This window comes from Clarias gariepinus, chromosome 8 (genome assembly GCF_024256425.1).
Source record: "Clarias gariepinus isolate MV-2021 ecotype Netherlands chromosome 8, CGAR_prim_01v2, whole genome shotgun sequence".
In the NCBI taxonomy this organism is placed as follows: Eukaryota; Metazoa; Chordata; class Actinopteri; order Siluriformes; family Clariidae; genus Clarias; species Clarias gariepinus.
Window position 1 is genome coordinate 15,336,422 of NC_071107.1, and position 27,932 is coordinate 15,364,353.

Genomic DNA, 27,932 nt, shown 5'->3' on the forward strand with positions numbered 1-27,932 from the left:
ACAAACAAAAATTGGCTACACAGTCAATCAAGCTAACTTCAAAGTCAAAGTTAAAAAAGTTTCTCAGCAGTCCCTAATTAAGAGACCGCAAGCCTACGGCCAATTTACAAGCAAGATCCTAATAAATTACAATAAGAGACAGGCCTGACATCCTCTGGATAAAAGCATGACATGTGTTAAACCGAACGCGTGTCCCAACCCAACGCTGTCTGTTGTCCACTGCAGATGAGAGTGTGGGGCAGGGGGAGAGCGTAGCACTCCCTCCTCCTTTCTGCTTTGGGAGAATAATTAAAAGAAGGCCTGTTGTAATTAGCCAACCTCTCACTGCGTTTGTGCTTGTTTGCAATGCTGTAAGAAAAAAAAAAAAAAAACACCACCACAACCTGGTATGTGACAAAGCCTCTTTTTTTCCTCGCCATATGGGAGCGGCTGGTGAGTGTCACACATCGCACAGGGTTACATGGAACACAGTCAAACGTATGAGCTTAACAACAAGAAAAACACACACACTTGCACACTTATACACACACACACACAAAGACAAGCCACCTGATAATGCCACATGGGGAAAAAAATCGAGAGAGAAGTGCTACTGTATCTATAGACTATTTTTTCTCTTCTTTTGTGAGCTTAGAGGACTTCTGTCTTGGTGAGATGTATAACTTGCCTCTGTGTTCCTGACAACACTAAAGCTTGAGATCAACATAAAAACCTGATCTTCAGCTGGAGAGTAATCATCCTTAAAGGGCTCTTAAAGGGAGTTCGAGAAAAAAAGGAAGGAGAGCTGGAGCCTAAAGTGGCGAGCAGAAGTGTTTAAAAACACAGGACAGAGCCACTAAAGGAAAGGTACACGAGTGCACGTATGCAGCGAATACGGAGCAAAATAAAAGTCATATCACCAAACTGTTTTGTTAAATGAAAGATTAGAGCAGATAACTGTACAGAAATTGTGTGTGCGTGTGCGTGCGTGTGTGTGTGTGTGTGTGTGTGTGCCACTGTGAATGTCTCTGTGAGTGTGTGTCTCTGCTGGCTAAGCAGTGGGGTGACTGCTCCCCTGTCTTCTCACCATCTGCCCGAGAGAGAGTCTTTCCAGCTCAGCCCCTCTGTTCCCCTTTTCCACACACCACTCATCCTCTTTGGAGCTGTAAGTGTGAGGAAGAGAATGAGGAGGAGGAGGAGGAGGAGGGAGAGGAGGAGGAAGATATTCAGCTAACTAAAGCATGCCATATTTAAGACTTAATTCGGAGATAGAGTACAAGAAGCACATTCTACAAAGATCGTGTTCTGGTTTCTGGGCTTAGTGGACCTACGTGTACTTTTATGCTCCATTCACTTATTCCAAAAGATCCAGGCACTACCTGTGCCAACCCGACTAATGTATTCTATGAGCTTGTTTGGAAAGACTTGCCCTTTTCAGAGCTCAGAGCTCCATTAGACAAAGAGGAGAAGGGCAGGCTAATTAAAGAGTGACCGTGTGGCCAGTCTAGAGCAAAGACTCGTTTACCCTGGCCCCATGCTCTCTCCAGCTCTCCTCGCTCTGCTAATAGAAAAATAAGCTACTTCACTCAGCATCGCTTGCAGTGACACCTACACTGGAGGGGGTAATGGTGTTTAATGGCCTTTTAAATTTTTATTCAGCCAGAGAATCATAAAAGGGGAGGCAGGCAACCACTGGATCTCTTAATAACCCCAATGCTATGGCAACCCGAGACTCGCTCAGGTCTCGGACGTCACGTGGCTCCGCAACGGTAGTTCGGGGTTCGCACATAAAAAGAAATAGACGGAAAGTTGGACGAGGGATTGCAAATTGGATAAAAAGGCAGTGCAAAATAGAAGGGTCACCATTGATGACTGTAATAAAAAATTTTTTCTTTTGATAATCATAAATGTTTAAAAGTTTAAGTGGCGCCATTCAGTAAAAATCACATCCAGACAACAAAAGTGTTTGCATAACCGTGTAAAGGATAAACAAAGCAGATGATAAGAGTGCAGGAATAAATACTTGTAAAAGTGAGGATTTCAGTATGTGTTGCTTCCTCAAGGGATCCACAAAACCAGGGCTGACTGGAAGAGAGCCGTACCTCCAACACACTGATCTGAGACCAGCTGCACTCATAGAAAGATAGATAAAGAGAGAGAGAAAGGAGGAGAGAGAGAGAGAGAGAGAGAGAGAGACTTTAACTTTTGCACTTTCAATTCGCAAACTCAGAAGATGGTACAACAAACAAATGCCATGCACTTCACCGTGCATTCCACCGACTTTATTACAGTAAAAAACATCTTTTCCTTTGAACCCGTTTCTGAGCTCCATCCTCAGCAACTTAAGTTAAAGTGAAAGCTCTGAGGAAGTTCAGTAAAGAAGACAGCACTCAAGTGTTGTAGACAGAGCCTGCGTCCTGCAGCCGAATGTGTAACTGGCCTCCTTCTTCACCTCACATTGTGTAAATGCAGTGTATTGCTGTTTTAATGTCAGTGATAGACATCAAAACCCTGTTCTTCTCTAAGCCCATCTGTTTGCTGCAGATGTCTCAATCAAGCCAGCAGCTGCATGGTGTCTGGGCTGTCAGGAAGGGCCGGGGCTACGCTTATACATGCTTCTGTTTAGGCACGCAAAACATGGACACACTCGCCACATGCTACCTGACCCAGCATCCTGCAGCCCGTCAATCAGCCTTCTTCGGCGGCCCGTTTCCTACAAATGCACCCTCTCTTCTTCCAGCTTCCACACGCCCCCACATAAAACCACACACACACACACACACACACACACACACGCACGCACACACACTCCTACCAACCTCATATAATACTGAACAGTTATCTATCTTTGAGCATCTATTGTTTTATACTGAATATCCATATAATGTTGTATTATATTATTATATATTATATTATATTATTATATATTATATTATATTATTATATATTATGCTATATATATATATATATATATATATATATATATATATATATATATATATATATATATTAAAGCAATACATCAGTGCCTTCCATACTAACCTTTATTCCCTTTATCTCTAGCTTATGTGTAAAACAAAAATTGACAAAATTTCTTTGTACTGAGAACATTTTACTCAAAAATTACTTAAAAAAAAAAAATGAAGACCAGTTACTCAATTTGGTCAATAAATATAAAAAAACATTATGATGTCAATGAACTTGGTGAAAGTTTGGCACTTTGTCCTACATATAGTTTTAAAAACGAAAGATTTCTAAACAAAAAAGATTCTTTTGCAGATTTCCCAAACCCAAGCATTATACTGTTGGGATGGGAATCACCAGACCCACACGATACAATTTTATCATGATACCCAGGTGTTGATTCGATTTGTGTTGCAATTTTGTATGCAACATTATCTGCAATAAATATATCTTCATAAATTATTTCTGTCACCTTTTTTGACTTGAATGTTTTTTCCATAATTACAGTTCTAAATAATCATAGTAAATAACACAGTCCTATCACACAGGATGCTGTCTGCCAGTGTGTGAATAGTTTAGGGCATGGCACCTGAAGGATTATAGAGGAACCACAACATTTTACCACCTCATACTGTATATATATATATATATGCATCTCGATTATACTATATGATGTAGAATTTAACTTTATACCACAGTGGGAATAGATTTTAGAACATAAGTCATCTAAAAGTCTTCTTCCATTTTCTGTAACCATACAGCTCAGAGAGTCGTTCCTGTTGTAACATAAACAGTAGGTGGATATTAATACACTAGTTCTAATATGTTATTGTTTCTATAGTAACAAGTTATTCATAGAGACTTCATAGGGGTGATCTAAGACTAATAAAAAACAATGCTACTTTTAAGGCAAAACTAAAAAAAAATTGTATAGCAGTTAATGTGACAAACCTTTTTGTTTTTCAACATTAATTTAATATTTATGGATTGGGGGACATCACAGAGATTCTTTTGGACAGAGGTGTTTTCCACACTTTCCAATGTATTAGTCATATTATAAGTTGCATTTTTACATAGAGGAAAAAACGGTGGCACAGTGGTTTGGTGCTTCATCTCGCACCTCTAGGGTTTTAGGGTCTATGCACATGGAATTTGTGTTTTTTCCCCATATTTAGTGGGTTCTCTTTTTTTTCCACAGTCTGATGACATACAGTCTTGTCTGATGGGCATTTCTTAATTGTCCTTAGTGTTTCATTGGGTGTGTGCATCTGTACATGCCAGAAGTTGTGGTCCTCAGAGATATAACAGCCAACTACTGCTTAGAGATGACAACTTGAATGGATGATGGAAAACAAAAGAATCTGCTGAAGCAGCAACTGTTTATAAGTAAAGCAAAGTGACAGCAGGAACTAACATGTCTCAATGAGGTCTAATAGCATTAAATGTTATTATATATATATGTAAAAAGCATGATCGTTGCACATTATAAAATAAAAAATCAGTAATCTAGGTTGCACTTCAGGCACAGGCATTTAGACTGTACTGGGACTGCTTTGCTCTCAACATTTACTGTGAGTGAAAATCACACCTAGCTAGCGAGGTTTTAGACAGCTTTTGGAAGACTGACTAATTATAGCAGTAGTTGTTTAACTGGCTCGTCAGAATCTTTGCAGTCATCCTAGGCAAGAAATGGTAACTGACATATTCCCATGCCATTTTAATGAAATCCAGTACTCAAATATTTAGTTTCTTAACGATAAAATATTAAAGCATACAGAATTTAAGCAAAAACGAAACCCACGATTTTGATCAAAAATAAACAACACATCTGTGGCAGTTTGCTATAATTCAGCCACAGCCACATCCAGTGGTGTTTACCACACCAGCACACATCTAGCCAACACTGGTGCTGAGATTTTACATTATCCAGACTGCATCACAGTGAATCTGATTACATTAGTAACACACAGCCACACATTAGTTCTTCTGAAAAAAAGCAGTGCCATTTAGATTTCAATTTACAGCATTTGACAAAAAAGCATTTTACACAAACATTTATTGAATGGCTTAAGACGGCCACTATAAAGGATATTAGGCAAAAAAATTTCTTTCATGTCACATACAGTACATCAATTTAATATTAATCCTAAAATTAAAACCATTAACCTTAGATTTGGGTTCCACTGTTCTCGCCAGGGCAACTTTATCCCCTTTGGGGCATGACCTCACCTGACCTTGGGTGGTGTCCTGTGGTGTCTGGCACTGGGACATTTCCAGCAGTGGATTCTTTGGGTGATGTGGATTGTGGCATAGGGCCTTTGTGGATCAGACTCGTTTTTCTAGCGCATTCCATGGATGCTCAGTTGGATAGGAAATTGAAGGCTGGGTCGGCAGCCTTGGGCTCTTTGCCTGCCGGGCCATGTGTTTATGGTGAACTGGGTGTTCTGATGCCTTTCTAGCATTGATTTTTTTTTTTTCAAAGAGTTATGCTGCATTGGCTTTTCAGTGGGATCAGAAGAGACAGGCTGGCCTTTGGTCCATGCGAGCATGTATGCGAATTGGATGCCCATGATCCTGTCCCCAGTTTACTTTAGTATATAATTGATAATCAATGTTATGCAATTCACCTGGTGGTGGTGTTAATGTTAAGGCCGATCAGTTTAAACTATAGACAAAGTGGACAGAGAGAGGTTAAAAGATTATTTACATGCTACATCTTGCACACATAACTCACTGGTCCAGCAGTGAAGACACTTTACGTCTTCCTTTTACGTTTACCACTACTGTATAATTGTTTTTCCATTTTTCTGACTTTTTTCCATCATGCCCTAATGCTAAAGAATATATTGCACAATTTGTAAACATTGGTCTCGCATGGTGCATATACAGTATTACAAAATGTTCTTGAATCGAATTTTAAAAACACATTGGAGTATTTATTTTAGAGGTCACTCTTATTGTGAACGGACCAGAAAGCTTAATCTTAGCGTCTCTATCAAATCTGCAGTAACCATAGCTGGGCATCTCATCGCTGTATTACACAAACTGCTCCGTGTGCTGTGGAGCTTTGTTGTGAGAAGACACAGCAGGAGGGCAAGACAGCTTCTGCTGCAGTTAACGAAGAAATGAAGATATACACACAAACACACTCAGAGTAAGATAAAGAGAGGCTGAGAGGTAGCAGAGAAACCATATAAGCTCGGCGACTTAAAGCGTTAACGTGCAGACATACAGATATAACGCAGCTACACAAGGGGAAAAAATAGCTGATTTTTTTTTTTTTCCTTGAACAACATAATCATGAAGGAAATAAATGTCAGCATGCTGAATAAGGAAAATATTATGTATACCTGTGCATTATTACAGTGGTTTAAATACATGTGACATGGGACACACATGTTTGTTGTGATTATTATTAAACAGATAAACATACAGAAAATACATGTACATTTAACCCTAATCCAAAGTTTATTCACAGAGAGGTGATATTTCATCTCTTTTATTCATTTATGAATTTATTGATTTATTGATTTTAAATAAAAGCTGTATTTGCAGAGGCCAACACAGGGCAGTGCCATGCAGTGCAAATATTCACATTTCCCTATGTACTGTATCAATGTGAAGAGAACAATGTGTGCAAGAATGCAGGCACACACACACACACACACACACACACACACACACACACACATACTCGAACGTCACTTGTTAGTACCCCATCCCTCTGACAGGTATCTGCTAGACTGTGTTCTCTGCATCTTACAGGCTTTTCTGAGATTGATTAAAGCTCCAATGTTGATTTCTTCCCGAGTCACGCATAAAAGCCTATTTAAAGCAGCCCTGCCAGCTCATTAAACGCGCCACACGACACACACACATTAAAGGTAATGTCCCTGCCACTTTATCTCTCATTGTTTTATTTTGCTCTCTGGATCTAATGAAGGCAGCGGAATTATGTCGTTTTAAAACCGTCTGCTTTATGATTCTATTTGTTTATCTATCTCTTATTTCCGCGTCTCTCCCACTCTCGTCTGTCATCCTCCGGTACTTTAATTTGATTGGGCGCTCGGCAACGGGCCTGTTGATCGCTGCCCATTTGCAGATTAGCAGATTAAGTTATTCATCACTCAAGAAGCTCCCCGCTGCGACAGCGCTATCAGCAAACTGCCAAATCAAAACATCTCTGCCAGCCATTCCAAAATAATTGAATGCACAATAATTTCCCTATTAATACATTTCTCATATTACAGATTATGCATGAAAATGTCCACATTATCTGTAGCACTTTTTTTTTTTTTTGGTTAATGTCTTGCTCCTCACCAGTAAATTTAATAGACAGGAGTAGAACGGCACATAGTAAAATGAAGCGATGGGTTACAGATAGCCTCTCCTCCCATATTTATTCATTTTTTCCCTACCTTCCCCTCTCTCTCTCTCTCTCTCTCTCTCTCTTTCTCTCATTCTGTCTCTCTTTCTCTCACTCACTCTCTCTCACTGTCTCTTGGAGGATGCGGCAGAAAATTAAAGAAAATCGATCATTGTACAGCAGGGTGGCAATGACTGGCTCTGACGGTTGCTAGGCCAACAGTTACTCAGCCGCTCGCTGCTGTCTGTTTTGTCAGTTTTCTCTGATAAGCCTTAGATTTATTTTATTTTTCACCTGCTTATTTTATCGGGGGTTAATTACACTGATCTGTATTCATCTGGCATATCTTTTTATTTCCTCTGATATTTTTTTCTGTACTGTAGCATGTCAGGGCCACATGCAATACATTACACGCGAGCAAAAAAAAAAAAGCACTGCAGAACATAGAGATTTATGTTGTTTTTTTTTTGCAATGCTTATAATTATATGTGCAAACACAATATCATACAGGCATCTATATAATAATAACTAACTGTAAGTGCCTGTAAATAAAATTAAAAATAGGTCTACAGCAAAAAAAAAAAGAAAGAAAATCCTTCCAACACCAACGAAGACTGTCGATTCGAATTAGTGTTGTCACCGGTGTACAAAGAATTCTACTCTGGTGTAGGGCAAGAGGGCAGATCAGAACTAGCAGCGACTAATCCTACTCTGATCCGATCCTGATGCTCGCAGTTTGTCATGCTAAGTTCATTCAAAGGCAGCAGTCTGATGTTGAAGATGCCCGCTGTAGAGAAGCTCCATGTCGAGGCTCTCGTACTGTAGCAGCTGAAAGAGCTGTGAACGCCACAGCCTGCCTTAATGGCATAATGTGAATAAACCAGAAGAGGCAGACTAATTGTCCACGACCCAGCACCAGCTTTCTGAACAAAGTGAACAAAGTAAAAAGTGGGATAAAATATCGCTGTAGCCCTACCAGGCTGCTTGTAGTAGTAGGCAAACTATGTGTCTGTAGCTTGTGTGATTTATTCTTGTGATGTATCTCATGTGTGTATACACTGTGTTATGGATTGTGTGTGGATATCAACTGTGTGATGCGTTCTGTGTATATAGACTATGTGATGTAGCCTGTGTGTGTACAAACTGCGGTATGTATTCTGTGTGTGTGTGTGTGTGTGTGTGTGTGTGTGTGTGTGTGTGTGTGTGTGTGTATGACAATGTGTGATGTATTCTGTGTGTGTACGATACTGTGTGACGTATTCTGTGTGTGTGTATGATACTGTGTGATGTATTCTGTGTGTGTGTATGATACTGTGTGATGTATTCCATGTGTACAGTATAAATTGAGTGACATATTCTGTGTGTGTATGTGTGTACGAGACTGTATGACGTATACTGTATGTATGAGTCTGTGTGATGTTTTCTGTGTGTACATAGACTGTAATATATTGTGTGGGTGTGGGTGTATAAGACTAAAGTATGTGACATATTCTGTGTGTATGAGACTGTGTGATGTACTGCATTCTGTGTGTGTGTGTGTGTGTGTGTATAAGCTGTGTGATGTATTCTGTGCATGTGTGTGTGTGAGACTGTGTGACGTACTCTGTATGTATGAGTCTTTGTGATGTTTTTTGTGTACATACACTCCAAAAAAATGCTGGGTTGATTCCGTAAACAAATTGTTGGGTTATTTATTTTGGTCAAATGAAATTTAGTGGGTCATTTACAAATGTTTGACCCAACAACTGGTTTATTCTTTATTCTCTGGTTTCCCCAAATGGCAGCCTGCAAAATGTTTAAAAATGTTACTGTTATTGTGTTACAAAGTGTAGTTTTAAGACCTGTTTAATGTATGTATGTACAGCTCAAAACATCCATCGGTTATTGAAAATAGCGTCTGCTGTATTAAAAAAATCGGCCCAACGATTTAAGAGATTTAATCTCCAGGCAGACAATACAGGTGCCCTACACTTGTGTAGCCGCCCAACGCTGCCTCACCTCGGAAAGAACTTCTGAAATCTACTGCTGACTGTGATGTCCCTGTAGTGGTTAAAACAGTGGTTTTACTTCACTTTGTGTGTTTATAAAAGGCAATCTTTGGTATAATACGGTTATGGTATAATAAACCGCGGCTGTGTGACGCATCCTCTCCTCTGCGTTCCATTTACAATATATCCGGTGTCCTCATACCCTCGAGTGTGCACTTCCAAGTCAAGGCTGTTCTCTGCGTTCTTGGAATTGAGACACGACATGACAAACTTTCTGGATTCTTTACTTCTGAAGTGAGGGGCAAGTCATTTAAAGCCGTCAGTATATTATGGTAAGTTAATATGAATTTTGACCTAAATTTTAAATGTTGTAGTTGTGGTAGGCGCGAGCTCATTTCCATGTTCATTCACTTTTCCATCTTTTAAGTCGCACTTTGATATGGGGCTGTGGGGAGTTCATGTTTTTATATTTTGTGCCAATGTTGTACTGTATTTTATGAGAAAAGTGCATTTGTAGCACACACAAATAAATAAAAGTTTACTAAATTTACAAAATTTTATATTAAATGTAATTTTAGGTAAATTATTAGTAATCTTCACTAAAGCTGTGTGTAGAAAGTCTGTTGGCATATTTTATAATATAAGTATATAATAAGTTGTAAGTAAAAGCAATTAGGGTGTTTAATGACAGTCTTAATATGTCTTCTGTTTCTGTATGTAAAAAAAACTGGTTATGTTATTTTGAAGCAGCAGTTGGTTTATTCTTAAGCGAACTTTCTGGATTCTTTTTTTCTGACTGGATCACACTCAAAGCACTCAGTACTTTATGGTAAGTTAATGTCAATTTTTCCTGTTTTTTTTTTTTTTTAGTAAGTTGTGGTAGGAGAAAGCATAATTTATTGTTCAAATTAAATGCTTTGATATGGTGGTGTCAGGTTAATATATTTTTTTAATTCTGTTTTTTTATTATTCAAAAAATAAGAATGTGTCATCTTTTAAAACGAGCTTTTTCTTCGTCCTTATGAAATATTTTTTGTAAGTTGTAAATTCATCACTTAAATATTCTATTCATCTAGGGTTTGTTGAGAATTTGAAAAGAATGCTTCAAATTAAATCCAGATGGAACGTTAAATAGTGAATTAAATTAGTCAGAAATATACACTAAATTCATGTTCACATTATGTATTTTTAAGAAAAAAAACATTTTGCATTAAATACATATGTAGCTGTAAAAATGCTTGACGTAAATGTTAGTTTTATTGCAACACTAAGTGATGGTGTGTAATCCACAGGTGGGGACCAACATGATGGGAATGATATCTGCAAAATATAAAGATGTCTAGAGCACTGTTCCATGTTTTGTGCTTTGGGGATGAAACAAGAGGGACCTGACAGACCTTTCCCATTGTTGGAGGCAATGCTATTGATACAGGCTCTTTGGTGGAGGCCGTTGATGTTTGTCTTAAAGTTGTTGTTCTTTTTATCTTTGATGTTAACTACACAAAGGAGTGTCTTTCCACCTGGGAGTTTCTCCAGCATAGTGTAGATCAGATTGATGGACATGACCAGTCATCTGTTAAATTTTTGAGGACAAAAGTTTTTAAACCCCATATTTAATAAATTATATTTTAAAAAGTTCTATCGTTTTTTGTTTTTAATGTCATTGATGTGAAGGAAATTCAATAATAATAGTTAAATAACTAATATTAAAAATATTAAGATGGGGAACGTTTCATGTGGGCATTGTAAGAGTTGTATGTTTAAACATTGTATTAAATACAAAAAAATGCAATTTAAATCAGATTTACAGGGGCCTCTTGTTTTTATTGTTTTACAGAGTGTTTATGTTACATTTATTTTATATTTAACAAATGGTCACTTTGGGATTATAATTGTCAAAATCATAACACAACACAGAATTCTGGGTTAAAAGGTTAAACCCAGCACTTGTGTCAAAATGACCCAGCGTGTGTTCTGTCCAATAGTGACCCAGCGGCTGGGTTATGTTTGGGTTGTTTTTTAACCCAGCATTTTTTAGAGTGTAGACTAAGTGATATATTGTGTATAGAGACTATGTGATGCATTCCGTATATGAGACTGTATTGTGTGTGGGTACAGTATATACAGACTGTGTGATTTTTTTCTGTGTGCATGTACAATGTGTGTATGCCAGTGCCCACCCTGTTCTCTCCTAAAACGAACATGCCTTCTTTCTCCCTGCTCACACGACCCTCCAAATGCATTATAAGCATTAATGAAAAAGTTAATGGACCATGTTCCTACATATCAATTTACATTTTACAATTTGGGTAGACAAATGATGTCTGCTATTGCAGGCCCATAATATTTTGCTCAAGGAAACAGTTCTAATGTGTTTTATAGACATCAAATGTTGTGAATAATGATGCGTCCATAGCATGCAAATCAAGACAACAGCAGGCTGATCAGCTGTTATTGTGTAGCTGCATAGAGTGAAGGAGAGGCTGATACTAGTGTCGAGCTACAAAGTAACACTGTGGCTATGGCATCGCTCAGCTGGACTACATGAAGGGAATTGAAATAGACACACAAACACACTTACTACCACAGCATTACAATGATCTAATTAATTCAGCAAAACAATTAAAGCAATACAGCTTACAATCATTATCTAAGTGGCGTCTCGAGAAGATCTCTCTGATTGGTTTCTGTTAAACAGCTTAAGGCGGAAAATAACACTTCCTGAATTTCCACTTCGACGCCTGATTCCCCATTATCAGTGCTCGTACACAGTTCAAATCAAATGTATATTCTGATCCAACCTCGGGCAGTGCTGATATAAATTTGGGAAGTGTGCAAGTGCAGATTGCTCTGCGATTAGTGTGCATACACTTGTTACACAGCAGTCATTAAATGCAGCATAGCGGTGCGGGGATCTGCACACTCCCTGAGCTCCAACCTCAGACGAATAGCCACTAACCTGCCTGCGCTTTTTATGACATTCCATCACGCCTATCCCCCTCAAGTTCATAGAAAATAATCATTTTCACCACAGGTGCGTTTTTCCACGCAGCTTACCCGCCGTGCTGCCGATGGCGTCTCCGTGAGGACGCGGCCGTCTCGGCGGCTCTGGTTTCCGAGAACCGGGGGCTACGGGTGTGAAAGTGTGTTTCAGTGCCATCTGCATGTGAGGTGAGAACTCTTGGAGCAGGGAGCCAATCACACACCCACGCACACCTGAGGAAGCATCACCCTCACAGCCTATTGTTTCAGAACACACTTCAGTACGTGTAAGGCGCATGGGAATAAGCTCGCAAGTTCTAAACACACAGAGTTTGACACATACATATGCACGCACACACAGACGAACAAGTGTTTAAGAGGTGAACGCAAAATACTATATGTTCCTGTTGCATTGAATTCCCTCTCTTAATATTGCTACAATACACTCCAGCATGAAAGAACACCCCACACACATACATATAGCCAATACTTTTTATATACAAGTGCAAATGAAAAGTCGCCCACAGTTTCACACTCTCTCTCTCTCTCTCTCTCTCCGTTTCTCTCTGGTTTCGCTCTCATTATTCTGCTCCCTCTCCCCATCTCTACTCATCTCTCCCCCACTAACAGCAGCAGTCCAACGCAATGGCCAATAACACAGCACGCTGTAACAGACACCTGCAATGCTAATATCATTAATCAATACCAATGGAATTGTGTGGAGGGACTCGGCGAAATGAAGGTCCCAGCGGTACCAATCTTGCTCCCTTTAAACCTCATTTGCAAGCCCAAGATGGCCGCTCTAATGACTGGCAGCAAAGTTTTTCCAACAAATTTCATGGGGCATGATCCAAAGATAATAGGTTTTCAGCCCAATGACAATCCAATTACAATGCCAATCAAAGCTGACTCCATGCAGGCTAATTACCAGCTTCAGCCGCGAGTTCAAATTCAAGCACACCACTTTTTGTTTGAATAAGAACTTGGTTTGGAGGCAAGGCAGGTTTCGCAGTGTTACCAGGCAGAGGTCTGCCTCTGTCACTGAAACAGAACAGCTGAAATAAGTTCAAGCAGATTTTTATACCTTCACTGAATTAAAATTAAACACGCACATCCTGCATGACTCTGATATACCGTCCGACAATTAGGAGCAGTGATACAAAACATCAGCTAATTAGAAAAGTCGAAAATAAAACTGAGTATATTATATACAATTAATATATTTCTTTCCCACAGATTGCACAACACTTTTCCCTCCAGTACCTAACACCATGAAATTGAATGTTGCAACTGAATCTTTTTTAGCCAGATATGGCAAACGCTATTTCTTCCCAATTTTTTATTTATTGCGGCTTGATAGTTTTATTGTACACTTAAGCAAATAGGTGATCAAAATAAACATACATGCTGTGAAATATAGCCACAAGCAACTCTGTTCATCCAGAACACGGGCATATTAATGCATCATCAAGTCGCTGCAAAATATCAGTTAGATTCAGACATCAAACTGTTACCAATATGGTGCTTTTTAGCAACTGTAGGTCAATACAGACATGGGGGTCGCTAGTAATTAGAATCCATTAAGTAATTAAGTAGCCAAAACGATGAGCCACTTCATAAGGCTTAGTATGGGACAGAACGAAGCATGCATGATAATAATAATGACAATAATAATAATAATAATAATAATAATAATAAAAAAATTATAATAATAACAACAACAACAATAATAATAATAATAATAATAATAATAATAGCAACTCAGTTAACGAAACAGTGCAAATACAAGTCAAGAGTAAAAGTTCATACCAAGGTTTAGAATGAATCTCAGTGACTTTGGCCATGGTATGGTTCTTGGTGTCAAGCTGGTTTGAGGTTCTCAGAAAGTGCTGATCTCCAGGAATTCTCCCACACACCAGACTCTAGAATTTACAGAGAATGGTGGGACAAACAAAACAGAAAATCAATTAACAGCAGTACAGTAGAGAGAGATGTCTTATATTAAATGTCTTATAGTCTATAGTAACTCAATTAATCACTCTTAACAACTGTGGTGATCTAAAAAGCATCTCAGCATGCTCACAACATCCAACCTGGAGCCAGATGAGCTACAAGAGCAGAAGACCCCATCAGAAGTCACTCCTGTCAGAACTGAACAAGAATCTAAAGCTACAGGTTCAGTAAAACTAAGCAGATTAAGACTGAGGAAATAAAAACAGTTCTGGGACTTTTTTGATGTTATAAATGCCACCACTATACTGTATGTTATATGGCTGTGCAATTAATCGCTATTTAAATTTGGTTTCAATTGTAGCTCAGAACAATCACAAAAACAGGATAATCAAGATTAAACAATAAAAAGATTAAACAATAATTTTAATCTGTGCTACAGTTCATTTCTTAGCAATGTTCTCACGTTTGTGTGTTATAAATCTAGCACAACCAATTCATTTACACAGTCACTTTTAGCCAGACTGTGGAACTATTTATCAATCAATCAATCAATCAATTAATTAATCAATCAACCAATTAAACAACTCATCTATCTATCTATCATCTATCTATCATCTATCTATACATACACATTTATAAATAAATATATTTATTTTAATTGTTTTCCAGTTTATAAAAAATTGTCAACAAAGTTTATCTTTTTCTTTTACTCTTTTTCAGTTATATTGCATGATGTTTTAAAAATCAGCAAGTAATTATTCAATTATGTAAAATATTCGTGATTATGATTTCTTATTTCTTTGCAATATTGCGATAATGGAACAGCACTAATATGCTAGATGTTATGTCCAGTATTTGTTAGCAAAGAACCGCGAGAAATGCAACATGCAGTTTTTTATGTCATCTGTGCAAATGAAAAGACTTTGATTTTTGACAAAAGCCTTTGTCCTTTATAGTAAATGAATAAATATAAGCAATTATCTTATTGAAAAAAAAACTTTTGTCAATTTTATTATTGGAGGGGCGGCAGAACATAATTCATCAACAAAAAAAGATCTGTGTAGACATGGCACTTAGAACTTAAACAAACTACAGAGCCTGAGAAATTGCAATTCTTAAATGTATTATTAAAATATAAACATAACAATGAATACTGTATGAAATATCGAGAATTTCCTCTTTGTGCTATAAAGCAAATTACAGGGTAAATATTATATATTTTTAGAAACAACCATTTTAAAACTGTGTTGCAATGAAATATGAGCAGTATTTACATTACTTATTTAATGATTAAGATCATGTGTTTCCATCTGTATATTATATATTTTGAAGAAGTAACTTAGATTAATCCTCTTTACATTTATCTACAAATGCAACGCAAAAACCATTCATGCGTTACATATACTTACACCCCTGTGCACACGCACACGCACACACGCACACACACACACACTCACTTACTCACACACACTCATTCAAACAAACAAACAAAAAAAACAGCATCAATAACACAAATGATTAAACATTCATGGCCTTTTGTAGAGAACATCTGCTCTATATAAGAGTGTAGCCTCAGGGATTGGGTGGAAGGAATCTGGAGGATTTCTCTCACACAACCACAAGAAAGCAATAAGATGGCACTGAGGCTGTGAGAGATTTGAACACGAACGCATACGCACTGGCAGAACAGGAAGCATGCTCCTCACAGACAATACGAGTGTGTAAGTTAGCACCTGGCCCACATCCGTTTCACCCAGCTGTACAATGACATGGGTTGGAAATAGAAGTGCTGTGCTCTAATAAGCAAGTCAAAAAAATATGAAAATCAAGACAGTTTGTGAGCCCAGTATCTGGCCAAACACTCGGTACAATCAGCCTCGCGATCTTTAAACCCTTTGAAGAGCCCATGACTTTTCTTTCCTCTGAAGTGAGCTTAGCGTATCACGATATCTCTACACATATTACGATAAGGCATCTGTTTTTATTTATTTACGTATTTGGTTTATTTTTTTTTAGTTGTTTTTTTTTTTTTTAAGCTCAGCTTGAATAAGCATCTCGCATTGATTACTCCTCCTGACTGCAGTCCCTCACAGTGCAGGCCCAGCTGAGAAACGATTACCTTTGATTATCTGTGAGTTTGCAGTTCGATACATTCACTGAGATGTGAGGCGAGGAGAGCGTGAGTGAGCGGATCTCCATGCACACACACGCGCGCACGTTCTCACTGCTTTCCACACAAACGCCGCAGATCTGAAGAGATTAATGATACGTTTTCCGCGGAGATAACATCTGTCTCAACCGCTCCTGGAATATTAAGCTTAATAAATATATTTATGAGCCCCGCTCTCTATAGCGCTAATGCAATCAGCCGTACTGCTCACGCTGGCCCGAGACACTGAAAACACATCGACTCATTTTGTAGCGAATTAGTCCTACCCCCTAATCGCCGAGCCCTGCTGCACTTTTTGAATTATGACTCGGAGACACCCATCTTCTCCACTGCAACACTGCTATGAATAATAGCAATTCGTAAAAATTACCACTGCCCGGATTTCATTAACACCACATAAACCGGCGCTTTATGTTTATTATTGCACTGACCTCGTCTATAAATAACCTGCCTACAAGTAAGCATGCTTCGGACATTTACTCATAATGGTAAAGGGATTCATCATTAAAGCTGACAATATGTCGTAATAACGTCTGGTCAAAAGGCGCAAACTGCACAATCATACTTATGCTCGGGCAGCGTGTGAACGGAAAGAGCAAGCAAAGAAATGCCATGAATACTCCCCACCTACACCATTACAGTGCATCCTATCACAACCTGGTACAAACACGACTATGGTAAACAGCTTTATTGCTCCGCCCACTAAAGACCAGACAACACACACAACCACACCCACACACATTCACACACAGACACACACACTCTATACTATTCTTGTGAGGACCTTCCATTTTTATAATCATTAATGCAGTGAATTAATGATATACCAGTACATAAAACTAGGCCTAATCTTAACCTCAGTAACATATCTTTTAGGCAAAAACAAACAAATAAACAAACAAACAATCAGTGGAGCATGGGAGCTCAAGGGTTAAGTCTTTGAATTACTCATCAGAAGGTCATTGGTTCAAGCGCTAGCTCCACCAGGATGCCATTATTGGACCCTTGCTCTAGGCCCTCAACCCTATCTGCTCCAGTGGCGATTACACTGACATATGCAAAGAAAGATTTTAACTGTGCAGTAATGTATATGTGACTAACTTAAGAATCATGTTCACACATACTCTATACCGCTTATCCAGCACATGGTTGAGAGGTACACCCTGGACAGGGTGCCAATCTATCAGAGGACAAACATTCCTACACTACAGGCAATCTGGAACTGCCAATTCGCCTAATCTGCAAGCCTTCAAACTGTGGAAGGAAACCTGCCAAGCATGGGGAAAACCTTATCCATGGAGACATGACCCTGTAGGTGACAGGCCACCATGATGCCCAGCAAACAAACAAATAATGAAATAAAGAGTTTGTGTAAAGTGTAAGTAACATAAGTGGTTTTCTTCTGAGCAAGATCAAACTGTCATTCTATCATTTCAGGGGAACTTTTGGTTCCCACCACATCATAAAAGCAGGCCTACAAACACAGACACACACACAAATACCCCATGTCATGCACTAGCCAGGGGCAAAGCTACACCCATACTCATCCAAATCCAGATAGTTTTATTAATCATGCCACAGCAAGCTCTGTTTTTCTAAATATTAGTCTACATAATCTGAGATCTGTGGCTTGGCTGGAGGGTAAGTGGATGAGACAAAGGGCAGATAAATCAGGGAGGCTAAACCAACACAAATTAATAACACTGATGGAGATCTATCTTTTTAGCATAATTTCAGAGAGCATGTTCCCTGACCCTGCAGCCATGTGCCTTATCTTGATGCTTCTGAACAATATGAAACAGCTATTTTGTTTACTGGTTAACCTTTAGCGGGCTGTATGAGGCATCAGGACCGTCGCTGCACTCTGTTCTGTGCATGTGTTTCCAGGGCACGTTGCTGGTGTGTTGGTGGGAGTGTGGCATGTCTCGCTCTTCTGTGACGTATGCATGCAGAAACACAGTGTTAGGAGTAGACTTGCTTTTCTTATACCTCACTGCATAAGAATTATTCATTTGTATAGGTGCTGATTTAATTTTATATTTATTTTATATTTTAGCACACACACACACATACGCACACCACACATACACACACAAATATATATATATATATATATATATATATATATATATATATATATATATATATATATATATGCAGAGATTATTTTGTATGTGCCCCAAAAATTTCAATTTTTTGCGTTATACTATCTTGCTTCAAGCAATAATAGTTTAAAATTAAAATGATTCATATTTCCTTAAGTATGCATACTAAAATTGCTGCAAGCTTTTAGAAGCATATGACCAGTAAACATTGTTGCTTAAATTAAAGCATTCTGCGCATTTTCTCCCCCGAAATTACTAACAACTAACAAATGCTCCATATTACACACACCTAATGTTATATGGCCATAAAACATAGAAAACTATAGTTTATTCAGTCAGAATTGTACTCTGTTAAATAATTATTGTTAACACATGTCTACCATTACAATTCCAGGGCAACCTTAGTTCCATGAAAGATGGTTTTTGGTAAAAACAAACAAAAAGCAAAAAATCTTTGTGTCTGTAACTATATATATTTGCAATATATTAACAATTTTAGATTTTGAAATAATACATACTGTAGGTTTTTGTCTTGTAATGTAAAATTTAAATTGGCCAAGTTTCATCGGAATGACAATTAAGGTTTTTAAAAGATTCAAATTCAAAAAAGTTACGGACACTACAGAAAACGGCATGAAATTGTATTTGACTAATAATTTTTTTTTATCTGATAAAATATAAATGTGTATGAATATTTACAAAAAATGAGGCATGAATCGAGAGATAAGACGCATTAAGTATTTGAAAAATGGACTTATATTATCTGAAAATTAATTTTTACACATAGGTGAGATACTTTTTAGCACCAATACCATGTTTTGGCTTCCCCAAAATAAACTACAAAAATACAACAAATAATAAGAAGAAGAAAAAGAGGAAAAGCAAACAAAGAAATCAGACATTACACTTTGTTGTTTTAGTACAGCAACAGTTCGTATGCTAGTCCTACTCAATTCATTTTTTTTTTTTTTAGGAAATCTAATCTACATCCTGTATTGTATACTTTAATCATAATAATTAAAATTTTAAAATGAAAGCTTGCCCATAGTGCAAATCTATCACAATTATAACCAGAATATAAATGTATAAATATACAGAATATAAATGTATAAATATACAGATTATAACTGTGTAGATTATAAATGTATAAATATACAGAATATACCTGTGTAGATTTTATTAATTTTAGCGTTACTTCTACATGTTTATACACGTCACTGATCTTGTTTTCCAAAAATATTAAATATACAGACACAGAAGGTGCATATGCAGGCACACCCACATGCACACACACACACACACACACACACACACACACACACACACACACACACACACCGAGCTGTAAAATGCTTCATCAGAGGGAGATGCAGGGATGTTAACTGCTATGGTAACCAAGCCCCGGGGACTCTGCATTCTGATCAGCTCACCTCGCAACATCTGCCTCTTCAATGTTCAAGCACAAAAATATGAATAAATAAAAGAAGAAATTAAAACAAGAGAGCTAATGATGCCTGCAGATTTCTACCCTTCTTCATCAGTGCAGTGCAGAGTGCAGGCTCATGTGCTCCCTCTCTCTCTCACACACACACACACACAACACACACAAAACACATGCACACCCTGCTAACAAACGTTGCTATATGAAAACTAATTGAATCTTGATTGCTGATTAAGTGGCCTTTCTTTCAGTTCCGATCAGCGGCACTCGCTCCACTGGCACAGCAGGCTCGAAACTGACAGCAGGGTCGACAGTACAAGGGAGAGCACGAGGTCGAGAAGAGGCCATTATCTGAAAGTTAATGACCACCATGAATAGAGGGGCATTACCTTTACGGATTTCCACATCGAAAATAATGGCCCCCTTTTGCATGAACCACACTTAGCTTTGCATTTTTCTCTGGACCCATCATTACTGACTTTTAAGGTGCGGCAGTCTGAGGTTCCATTAACAACATAATGCATCCTGGATCCCTTAAAATCGCCTCTGTGGGCAGGGTACAGACTCGCAGAACGAAACCTTAACTTTAAATTAAGAAAACAACAGTATCCTCCATGTGCACTGTTTTGTTATAACAATGTAATAACAGGAAATTTAACAACACCAAAAAAAACATGTTTTTTGTCTTATCTTTCAATAATGTCACGATGATGAACAAAGAAATAAAAATATTGAATACTGACTCAGACAATTCTTAGAAAGTGCCAATACCTATACACATGACTTTCACATGGCCCCAGAACACAGTACTATTTTTACAGCTCATATCGATACCCACCTCGTGCACTAAGAGCACTTGCATTCCAAATTGACTCCAATTAACCGAGTGATAATGCATCAAGAATTAAATCTGAATTAATCCCTAATTAGAAGGACAACCAACTATACCACAAGAAGACTCTTAACTCTGATGAAGTGATCACTTTTAGTAATTTAGATCAGCAATCAACACCTCCTTCTTATACTGAGGAATTAAACAATGTGCAGTGATGTTGTCTAACCAAAAGTCGTAAAACACCTTAACTCCATCCATGGGATTGTGTGAACAAATTGTTTGTTATAAACACAACAATTTAAGAAACAGTTTTTTTTTTTTTTTTTAAATCAAGTCAAGGTCAGATATAATGTACCCAAATGTGACCCGGGGCTTTTGTCTACTGTAAAGTGAAAACAATCATCAGCGTTCATCTGGAGTCCTAAATGAGGCCAGCTTTCGCTGAGTGGAACAGACAAATAGATGAACTAAGAAGGCATTCAGGTGGAATTGACACAAAATGTCAATTAGCAAATTATCATTGCCTTTAAAGAGAATTAGATCTTTTCTTTACTCCCCCTTTTTTTCCTTTTTTTTTTTTTTTGGCTAAACTGTCTGACAGCTCTCTCCCCAAAGACCATTACAGAGTGATTTTTGAGGTATTATATTCATGTGGGGTTTCAGTAATTGGATTAAATTGGTTCCAGAATGTAGCAATTTATATTATAATAGCCCATTACTTCTAATACTGTACTTAATTAATTAGGCCTCTTTTTGCCTGATGTGTAAGTTAGCGGACACAAGAAGACTGGTTCAGTTTGTGCTGTTCTTTGTCTCTCTCTCTCTCTCTCTCTCTCTCTCTCTTAGGCTGTCATTCTCTCAGCCAGCACTTTTTCCCCTCCCTCTCTTCCTCCTCTCTCACTCTCTCGTAGAAGTTGACTTATTAAAGACATGAATTATAACCAACAAGTACAAATCACATGTCTGCTGATATGCCTTACTCAGATGTGCCCTGGTGAAATAAAACAACATTTCATTCATCTGCTAGCTAAACACCAAAAGTCTTCAATTTGAGAGAGCAAAGTTCAGTACCTTCAGTACACCTGCCGCTCTTTCCCGCTCATTTTATTTGATTTTAATATAAGAAAGTCATTCTCCTTTGCCTATTAAAAATTAATACCATTTTTAGACAATTTCCATATGCAAATACATTTTAATTAACTAAATGAACTCGTTTCTATTCTCCTCCGCAGAGCCTGCAGGCTGTGCAAGCAGTGTATGTGTGATACACGAGCGTCAGTGAAGGACACACACAAACATATACACCCCCATTGATTAAAATGAGATATAATGATGAGGTGATAGAATAAGTGACTGAGGAGATACAGGGGAAAAAAGAGAGATAAGACAAGAGGACATATACAAACATATCCATGCATAATTTGTAAATAGGAAGTCAAATACCAAAGACTGCAATAAAAACAAGGCGCTACACTGACTTTCAAGGAAAACAGCTTCATCGAACTGTATATATACAAGGAGGAACAATCTAGAATAACAAATAAATAAAATCATAAAATGTACTGTGCAAGGAAAGGTGTATAATTGCACGCATTCCTTTCATGAATACTTACACACCGTCGCTTAGTCTAGAGCTATCTAACAAGCTGTCACTTCAAACACACTCTCACTGTTTCGTAGGCAAATGTATTCGGCAGTACAGTTATTATTATATTAATGTGAACGTTAAGATGACACCTGAACAAAGAGAAACTCAGCAGGCCTTGAATGCAAGTTGTCCTTGTACGCAATGCATGCACACGCACACACATACACGCACACACGCACACACACACACACACACACACACAGTCTGAATATTTAAGCTAGTAATAAATACAGAGAATCCACAAGAATTCAAATTTCTTATTAAAACGATTAAAGCCGACAGTGCGATATATTTTACATTAATAATGTTTACTCGTGTTACAATTTTCCCTCGTTTCTACAGAGATAATAATGCAACAATAACACATTGTTAAAGTACATAAAAAGTAATGAAAAAAGATTAGAAGGTATGATTATATTATGGATATTGTCTATCAGCCAGCTCCATCTTGTTATGATGGAACATTTAATATACTGATTAGGAGAGCTGGAGATTATGGTGGGATATAAAACCACCCCTCACATAAAACTGAAAAAAGGTAGGAATGTGTGTGTGTGTGTGTGTGTGTGTGTGTGTGTGCGTGCGTGCGTGCGTGCGTGTGTGTGTGCGTGCGTGCGTGTGTGTGTGTGATGTGTGTGTGCGCGTGTGTGTGCGCGTGTGTGTGTGTGTGTGTGTCTGTGTGTGTGATGTGTGTGTGCGCGTGTGTGTGTGTGCGTGTGTGTGTGCATGTGTGTGTGTGAGAGAGAGAGAGAGAGAGAGAGAGCAAGAGAGAGAGAGTGTGTGTAGGGTCTAGAGTTCCTGTTGCCACAAGGTGGCATCTTCCTTCCTACAGCTTCCCTCTGGTTCATGTCTGAGCTACCGAGGACATGCAGGAGTGAGGAACCAGATGCAAGATCTGAAGTATCATTGCATCGCTTACTATTATAAGATACAGACCTGAAGCATACATTTACAAATTAGGAAAGCAAATATACGCAATTGTACTCAACTTGAATATAGAAAAGTGTAAGTCTTTGTGCTTCGGGGAGTACAAAAGTGCAGAAAGACATGAGCAAATACAACATGCAAATCTTGAATAATAAATAACCAACTAGAAAAGCCTTTAGGATTTAGTTAAAGCTAGATATTAAATATGTTTACCAAATAGAATACCATGCTTGGAATCAGAAGGTAGATGACGTACTTCTTGTATGCATGAATAATGTCTTTCAAATGGACACTATATTGGGTCCTTTACTACTGGTCTATCAACTGCTGATCGTTACTGGGAAAATCAGAGAGAGCAAAAGAGAGAGGGAAACAGAGTGTAAGAGAAAAAGAAAGAGATACATACATCTAGCCCTATATTTTTTCCTAGCTGAAGCACCATTCTCCTCACCCCTCACTCTCTCTCTTCACCTGTTCATTTCTTCCTGCCATTTGCCATATGGACAAGCGCTGCACACTGAGTAAACAGTTCCATTTCCATCGGCGGTGGTTCATTACGAGACGTGTTCATTCTCCTTTTCATGGGCTAGCTTTAGCAGCTGTAGCCGCACTAATTTCTATAGGTGCAATTAAACATCTGCTTCCTGGAGCTGATTAATATGATCACCACGTCGAACAATGCAGACAGATAAACAAGATGCTGAGAATGTGCTATCAAGTCATGCCGACACTTTTAGTACGATATCTACATCAATACACTATATGATGTGTATGTCTAGATAGATAGATAGATAGATAGATAGATAGATAGATTTTTGTGTGGTCTAGCATTATAACTTGGTGAATTGATGGGTCAGTTTCACACTTTTGAAATAATTTATGTAAACTTTCAAATGTTAAATGTCCCAAAATTGCTAAATTCCTTAGAAATATACCACAGATTTTGCAGAAAACACAAACCATTTGTGTCTTTTGCAAAGTACTCCTTTTTTGTCAGAGTATTACTTCTTCTTCTTCCTTTGTGTGTATAAGCAGTTAGTGCACTATCACCACCTACTGGACTGAAAGTATGGAGCAGATGACTGGAATTCAAATATAGACTCTAAGCAACTATGGCCTGCCATAAAGCGTTGTTAAATCATACCATGATGCCCTCTCTTACAGTGAAAAACAACTTGGTGGTAGAACTACCTTGCAAGCATGTCCTATTTTTTTGTACCTGCTTGCAATATTTTTTAACCAATTAAGTTTGCTGCATTCGTACAAATGCAGACAAACAAACTACACTTCATTTTAAAGCACTGTGACCATGACCAGGCAGTTCCTAAGGATGAATGAATAAATGCTATGCACACATACGCTATGCTATATTTACAGTATATCTTTGATATCTGTTTACTTGTTGATAAAGCTTAATATCTATCTGATCCATAGACTGTATAAGAACTGGACAAACCCTCTGTGCAATGCAGCTGTCACTCAAATCGGCCACGCCCCTAATTATGCATCATTTTATGGCTTAAAATAATTTCAATCAATGAGTTACATAAAAATTCACTTCATACAGCTCTGATGGATGGAAAATCTAGCTTTAGATCCCAACATTTATTTTTATTTTTTATTTGTACCAGTCTGCAAACAGTTATTTCTGTTAGAGAGATGGGCATTTTAACACGGGGGACTCACTTTTGGAGCCAATAGTGGTTATTTGAAAAACTGCATGTTGTGATGTTTGGGCATGTTTCCCGCCATGGACTCGTTTTTTAGAACTGTGGTTTTGCTTCTTGGTCTGCTCACGGTCAGTTAAAATGGGTCATAATGGGTATATATCAGAACCAAACTATATTAAATTATTATCTGAATTTTATATTTGTGCACCTTCCCTGCCAACATATTGTTTTCCATATAATTATATTTCATATGATATGTGGTTATTATTGGTGAATTGGTTGACATATCGTTTCTTATTTTATTTTTACATACAGCACTTTAGACACCTTACTTAATAAAATTTACTTCCTAGCTTCTACAAGCAGTGATTCCTCAGAAACTTTTTGTTAATGTCTCAAATCTTCACTGAACAACTCAATAAAACAAGCTCCATAAAAGCAGATTCAACAGGCCTCTTTTTCTTTCATCCACCCTAAACACATCAATCACTTACATTTAAAATGGAAGAAATAAATGTACCAGAAAGAAGGAGATCTATCTCTTTCCTCATTACAAATACATTTACATGAAGTTTAGATTCTACCTTGGGTAGCTCTAGCTATCTTTTTTTTTTTTTTTTTTAGAGAATAAAATCTCATTTATGGTGTGAATAAGTCTGAAAGCTGTCTTGTTTTGGTCAAATGGTCAACAACAAAATGATTCATTTTCATGGTTGTCAATTTCAGCCAACACAATATGACCATTATTCATATAGAACCAAAAACACAATAAAACAGTGTGAAATGATGCATGCTGGTGGTAAATAGTTTCTGTTTTGTCTGACACAAAAAAATAAGGGTGAAAAAAAATTCAGCAACACTGTCGGTCTCACTTTTATGGAGTAGGAAAAAAGCATTGGGTAGCTTTATTATCAGATTAAATCTGGAGGCCATCATGTAAATAGGTCTGCATCTCAGGAAGGTGATATGCAAAGCAGCCCTGTCCCGTGTGTCAGGATCTGTGCAACAAGGAGATTAATGGAATCCTAAAAGTGTAAATTATAGCCTTTACCCAGTGTGGTGTGGAGAGGAAGGCCAGCTGCCCCCGGGGAGACTTCCCACAAAGCAATTCCAGCCGTTCCACACATGCAAATCTCCCCGACGCAGAGGTGAAGGGCAATTTCCCTCAGCCTCACTTCTTTATTTATTTCTGCAGATTGACTGGCTGGACACATCTACATAAGCATGTGAGGGTGGCTGATGAACATGCACAATATGAAAAACAATAACCCTTCCAGTGGCAATAATAATCATATCTGTGCTTTTGTTCCGTTGTCTTTTGGACCCATAATCAATGCATTACAAAAAGTGTGCTATATTTCTATATCGGAATAATACCATTACCGACCTAGAAAATAGTGGCGAAAAGAACTCCAGCTAACGGTTATTGCGAAACATTGTAATGAGGCCTAGGAAAGCAAACAATGCATAAACATTTTTCAAACATTTTTCAACAGCCATCAGAGCCAGGGAATAACGCATAATACATGCAAATGCCTTTGCATGCTTGCATCGTGGTAGAGGGGAGAAAGAAAAAAAAAGCAAGAAAGGAAATCTCCCAGAACACACCAGGCATCTGTGAATAGGTGCTGACAGGGGAGCACCTCCGGACACAGCGTCATAATTATGAGCACTATGTAATGTGTGTATTTTAATGGAAAGATGTGTGTCCTTGGTATTAAAACACCTCTTCAAACCTGTCCTTTTCCTGTGTCTTTTATTCTTTTTTCTTTTTTTTTTTTTGCTTTCAGGTCTGGCTACACTGATGTCCTCTCTGCTTCCCCCCACCTCTCCCTTTTTACTATTCATTGAGATACAATCGGCGGTTGGCACTTCTCCAGTGTTAGATGCATTTGAATAATACATGACATGCCCTTTCGCTGACATCACAGTGCCAGAGCTCCGACAAGGTATGACTCTTATTCTATATACACTTCCAATGTTCGGCTGTTCACAATCTATACTGTCAACAATTTATCAAGGGATGCAGAGTGGCTCTGCCAAGTTATCAGAGTGGTCTGCGAGCGCCGTGTGATCTAGTCGCAGCATCTGGCTCTTCACTGCTCCTGACATTAGCACAGACAAGAGAATCAGTGGACTATTGAATGCAATTACAGTAAGCGAGACAGACAATAAAGATTGATAGCGCTTTCTCATTTTATCACATGACAAACATAGCGGAGGTTAAGGCAGCGCCTTCAGCTGCCTGGATCTAATAATGATTGAAAATATGCTACGGTGCGGGCACAGAGAAAGAACATAGGAATGACGAGATACGCATTTCATGTACATGCATTACGCGCACACAGTGCGTATGCCTTCGCGCTCACACAAATATGCAAAACACCCAACATGGAAATACAGTACATGTCAAAGTTCATATAAGCAAATATACGGAGCATATAATACTGGGTTTTAAAAGGAGGAAAAGCCTTAGACGTAGCCAGAATTCAGCATCAATGAATATTTACACTACATCGATTACAGTTTTTCAAGCGATCTAGATGATTAAGGGGGGGAGAAAGTCGGCATGCATATTTAAACAATGCAAAAGATAATAAATGGATCCCTTCAGTACAATCAACAACCTCAGGCAAAGCGAAGCAAAAACATCCGAGGGAAATAACCTCGCCATTGACCACACACACACACACACATGCATGCACACACACACACACACACACACACACACACACACACACACACACACATGCACACACAAAACCCAAACATCAGCTTTAAAACTATGCATGGGACAGAATTAAAAAAAACATTTGTTAAATCGCACTAAAGTGACCCAACATGATTTTAACTACCTGGCCAGTATTAGGTATTGCAATTTTAACTGAGCTTACTAACAAACAT

General features: G+C 38.1%; 1 long non-coding RNA gene across 1 annotated transcript in view; it reads right to left on the bottom strand.

Moving 5' to 3' along the window:
- LOC128529247 (uncharacterized) overlaps positions 1 to 27,932 on the bottom strand; it is a 171,060-nt gene that overhangs the window by 95,156 nt on the left and 47,972 nt on the right. Inside the window, exon 3 of the long non-coding RNA XR_008361031.1 lies at positions 14,089 to 14,201. This is a non-coding gene — a long non-coding RNA (uncharacterized LOC128529247). The remainder of the gene's footprint in view (positions 1 to 14,088; positions 14,202 to 27,932) is intronic.